Genomic DNA, 5867 nt, shown 5'->3' on the forward strand with positions numbered 1-5867 from the left:
TTGCATGGAGGGATTTGTAACCATGGCAATGAGAGAAAATATATGAAAGATTGAATGTAAAACTAATGTTCTCCCATGTAAACTATCAAATAATTCACAATAAAACATTTAAAAAAAAAACAAACAGTTGCTGTACAGTCCATCTGACTCCTGGGAATCCCATGTGTGTCAGAATCGAACTATACTCCATAGAGATTTCATGATGGACTTTCTGAAAGCAAGTTGCTTCTGTGCATGTTCCAGCTGCCAACTTCCCAGTAGTCCAGAGCTTAGTAGTAGTCCAGAGCTTAACTGTTTGTGTTGCCAGAGATTTTAGCTGCCCTAACAGGCACCAGACTGCAAAGCCGTTTGAACTGCAAGGTCGGCAGTTTAAGCTCACCAGTCACTCTTCGGAAACCCTGTATAGGGTTGCTATGGGTTGGATCTAACTTGACGGCACTTAACAACAGCAACAACAACAGAACCATGAATTTGTTTAGTGTGGCAAGGTGTCCTGCTAAAATTGCTCACTTTTCTAGACTTCCTTGTAGCTAGGGGTGAACAAAAAGACTCTGTTGTGGCCGATGATATATAACTGGAAGTCATTGGATAGAAAATCGGAGAAAGATTTTTTAAAAGCACAGACTCAGATGGCATGTTCCTCTGGCTTCCTGCATTTTCCCAGAGGGCCACAGCCATGAAGACAATGCCCTAAGAATTGCTAAGAGAATGTGCCAGTGTGCTAAGGGAAACTGCAGGGAACGATAGATGTAGTCTGATGGCATTATTGAGCCCCTGTACTAGCACTGGTTTATCTATTTTAGCTTTCCTATTGTGTGAATTCAATACATTTGTATTTGTTTAAGCTACTGCTAGTTGGATTTTGTTACTTTCAGCTGAAAACATTCCATATCATAAATAAAAGAATGGGGAAACAATAACATAAACCGAAGACTCAGTTTGACTGTGATCGCTTCTTCCTTTTCAAAGAATGAGCGCATACGGACAGTCAAGTAATTTAAAATAGTCTTCATATGTCAAAACACTGATAGAAATGGAATAGAATAGAAGCAACATTGATAGAAATAATAGAATATAAGCAAAATTCATATGATTTGATAAATAAAACTTAAAACTTTAAAGAAATCCTGCCTTTGAAGCTTGTTGTTGTTAAGTACCTTCAAGTCAATTCTGACCCATAGCGACCCTGTATAGGGTTGCCAACGAACAGCTGGTGAGCTTGAACCACCAATCTTGCAGTTCAAACTAACTTTGCAGTCTGACATATTAGCCCACAGCACCACACCAGGACTCCCAAGCTTAGAGTTCAGAATTTGAACCTTAAGAGTTTAGAATTATGTGCCATCAAAGACTTGGAATGGATGCCTAAGCTCTTGGCTCAGATTTATTTGTTGGTGAGAAAAATTTTAAGAAACACCAATAGTACATTGTCCACGAAAATAATAAGGTTTAAGCTTCAGGGCTTCTCATGTAGTTATAGGGCTTCACATAAGATTTTTTAATTTGAAAAGTAATATATTTTAAGTGCCACAGGTTAAGATAATTAGGTCTTTCCACTCAGACTTCCCTTCTGTCACATTTCCCCAGTGCCAGGTAGTGTTAGACTAGTCACAGCTGTTTGGGAGCTTTAAGAAGAAATTGGGTTGGGAACACATTATTTTGGGTAAGTGGAATATTATATGCAGTTCACAGTCATTTCTGTACATTGTTAGGTTACTGCTAGTCCTCTAAAGGAAAGAATGGCTTCCAGGAATAATTCTACCGCCTACGGCATAGATTTATCTGACATTGGAACATGAAAACACAGGCTCAAAGGTCATGTAAAATTGTAAGTAGATCTTTCAATCTCATAAACATTTAATTAAAACCAAATGTCTTTCCACATATAAAGATATTGATAGTGCACTATGTTGTTGTTATTGTTAAGTGCTGTCAAGTCAGTTCCGATTTACAGAGACACTGTAGGTTTTCCAATGAGTGACTGGTGGGTTTGAACTACCAATATTTCAAATTAAGTCTTGATTTTTTTCTTCAGTTCTTTCAGCTTGAGAAATGCTGAACATGTTCTTCCTTCTTGGTTTTCTAACTCTAGGTCTTCATACATTTCTTTGTAATACTTGACTTTGTCTCTTGAGTTGCCATTTGACATTTTCTGTTCAGCTCTTTTACCTCCTTTATTTCTTCCTTTTGTTTTAGTATCTCTGTGCTGGAAAGCAAGTTTCAGAGAATCTTCTGACATTCATTTTGGTCTTTTCCTTCTTTCTTGTCTTCTTAATTACCTTTTGCTTTCTTCCTGTATTATGTTCTTGATGTCATCCCATAAATCTTCTGGTCTTCAGTCTTTAGTGTCTAACTTGTACTAGTCACTAAATGAAGACATTTATGGCAAACTAGTATCATCAATGCTAAGAGTATTTAATGTTAGTTATCACACAAGAAAATGTGAAGTGCCCTTTGAGTTTATTCTTGAGAGAAACTTAATAGAATTACAACCAAATCAGATTAACAGTCTTGAGAAATTACATGGTATTACAAATAACAAATTGTAAAAGGGAAAGAGGTTCTCTAAACTATCAATAATGCGGAATCCTGGTGTGGTAGTACAAGATAAGGTCTGCTAAGCAAAAAGTCTGTAGTTCAAACCCACCATCCACTCCTGGGAAACTATATTCAAGGTCGCTATGAGTAGAAACCAACTTGATGGCACTTAACAACAACAACAACAATCAATAATGAAGGTCATTTCAAACAGACATGAAAGAAAAAATGCTGACTTAACTTGTTTATTTGTTCAATAGAAAATGATATTATAAAATCATATCATTTAGAAAGTCGGTCAAAGAGCTGTAGAAAGAAAAGTATCACAGAGGTGATTCAGGCAGTCAACTAACAAAACCACGATGCTGTTTTCTGCATTTTGTGAATTTGTATTGTCTACTTAAAAAAAACTTTTTGTTTGAAATGTATTATGCTTTATTTTCCCATTCCAAATGAAGCTTTCTTCTGTGCCTAATTTTGTATTTATATTTCTATACACTGTTTTTTTTTAAAGAACCTCTTTTTCCCCCAAATACACAAGCTTCAGGTCCCACAAAGCTTGGATTTGCTCCTGATGACAGTTTAATGTAAAAACAAAAAACTTTATTAATTGGATAATATAAATTTACTCATCATTTTAATTCAAGTTTGAAAAGAAGGCATAAGGAATACAACCCATTCTTATTAAAAGTATAGCTATATTGTTGTTGTTAGGTGCCATTGAGTTGGTACCAACTCATAGCAACCTTATGCACAGCAGAATGAAATACTACCCAATCCTGGGCCCACCTCACTACTACTGTTGCCAAGCTTGAGTCCATCGATGCTGCCACCTGGCCAATTCATCTCGTTGGGGGTCTTCCTCTTTTTCTCTGACCTTCCACCCTACCAAACATATCCTTCTCCATAAATATCTTATATGATATATAAGATATATATAGTCGTATATATCATATAAGATATATAAGACTATATAAGATATAGTCTTATATATAAAAGTGAATTCCAGAGGGACTTAACACCAGGAGTGGAGTGTGTCCTTTGGACCTAGGGTCCCTGTACTGTGAAGCTCTTAAAATCAAGACACATGGAGATCTCTAAGGAATGCTGGGCCTACGGATGCTGAAAGGAAACCAGGGTCTTTCTTGAGAGATTGCACTCTGAAGTCAGACTTTTAGCCTCCTAAACCGTAAGAGAATAAATTTCTGTTTGTTAAAGCCATTGTGTGTAGTGTTTCTATTATAGCAGCACTAGAGAACTAAGACAGAAATTGACACCAGAAGAGTCGGGTGCTGCTTTCACAGATACCCAAAATGTGGAAGTGCTTTTGGAATTGGATAATGAGCAGATAGATGCTGGAAGAGTACTAATGTACCTAATAACAGCAAAAGCCTAGATTGCCTTGAAGAGACTGTTGGAGGAACTATGGATGTCAAAGACCATCCTGATGAGGGCTCAGTGGAAAGTGAGGAGAGCTTTAACAGCAGAGAAGGAACAGATGGTGAGAAACAGCAGCAGAAAAACAGCAGCAACAAAACCAAGAGACCAATGTACAATTGCACTGCACAAGAGCAGATCCACGGAGAAAGAGAGTGAGGTGCTTCTGGGCAGTTGTCAGTGGAATTAGGAGCAGGACAGCCGAAAACCAGCAAGCAGAAGCTGAAAAGACAAGGATCATAGGAAGCAGAGTTCCCTCAGTCTCAAAACGTGGGCTGTGAGCTCTGGGTTTTCAAGGTGGAGATATGACCTTAAGGATTTCTAAGATTGGGGCCACAGTTTCCTGAGTTTCAAAGAGTCAGATCTTCTTCACCAACTTGGGTCCAGAGTGTTGGACTGCTATTAAGATAAGGTCTCTGCCCAAAGCTGAGGCTACATGCCTGAGGGTGCAGAAGATCAGGGCACATATTTTCATAATTGATTTTAACACACAAATAGACAAGCATTCAAGCAAAGAAAAAGAGTAACAACCCGTATTCTGCCATCTGTCACCTGATGAAGTACCATCTCCCTGTTGTTAGCTGTCATCAAGATGGTCCCTGACTCACAGTGAACCTTACACCACAGGTTAAAATGCTTCCTGGTTCTGTCTCATCTCTAGGCTTGATTGTGGAGTGAAATATTGTGATCCAAAAGTTTTTCAACGGTTGATTTGGTAATAGATTTCCAGGTCTTTCTTCCTAGTCTGTCTTAGTCTGGAGGCACTGCTAAAACCTGTTCTGCATCATAATAACACATAAACCTTCACTAACAGATAACCAGATGTTTAGATCATATAACTAGATCCTCAATCAACACTTTCATCAATTGAAAATAGCTGATCAACTATGTACAAATCAGAATGAAAACTAAATGTAGCCAAGAAACAAACATAAAAATGCAGGGTCAGGAATAAAGAGAGAAACAGAATAAATACTGTTGTATTTCCACTTGGGATTCACTATGGGCCAAACCACCCTAAATGTATCCAATCTCATCTGATTTCGGAAGCTAAGCAGGGTCGGGCCTGGTTAGTATAGGATGGGAGACCACCTAGGAATACCAGGTGCTGTAGGATTTTGGATTTCTTCTGTGGTGCTATGGATCAGCATTGGACTGCGTACCACAGGGTAAGAAGTTCAAACCCACCAGCTACTCCTCAGAAACCCTATACAGGGTAGCTATGAGTTGGAACTGACTCAATGGCACTTAACAACAACAACAATGGACTCCCCCAAAAAAGCATACCTGGGAGAACAAACAAGGTGGCGGTTCAGGTGGAAGTGCAGTAAGAAGCTCCATCAGCAACAACAAAGAATATAGGACCAAGCAGGCTCAGGGGATGGTTCCAGAACTCTGAACCACATATAAAGGAATGTTTAGAATGTTGGAAGGCTTACAGCTAGCGGGATTTGTAGCAGAAGCAAAAAATCCATTGTTTTCTAATTCAAGACGCTCAGCTGCTCCAGGAGCTGCCATCTTGAGTGAGACCAAGCCGGTGAAGGATCAGAGCAGCCACGGATGCCTGACAGAACCGTGGAGATAAAGGTGTGGACATTCCTTTCTTTTGGTATCTGTTCGTTGGTCCCTTGCTGTCTGTGCACCTCCATTCTGGTGACTATAGGGGTGCCTGAGTGAGTAGACACCCCAGCCCCACCCTCGGAGGGTTCTATTATTCATGCGCACAGATCTCCTCAAAATTTAAAGAGACAGTGTTGACTTAAACCAAATGGCCACAACCGGCCCTGAACTGTTACCAACTAGAAAAAAGGCCTGAACGGGGATTATGGAGCAGAACACGCATACAAAAAAGAAAATAGATCAAAAATTAAATCCTAAGTTATGTCACAACG

The sequence above is a fragment of the Chrysochloris asiatica genome, unplaced genomic scaffold (genome assembly GCF_000296735.1).
Source record: "Chrysochloris asiatica unplaced genomic scaffold, ChrAsi1.0 scaffold00009, whole genome shotgun sequence".
NCBI classification, from domain to species: domain Eukaryota; kingdom Metazoa; phylum Chordata; class Mammalia; order Afrosoricida; family Chrysochloridae; genus Chrysochloris; species Chrysochloris asiatica.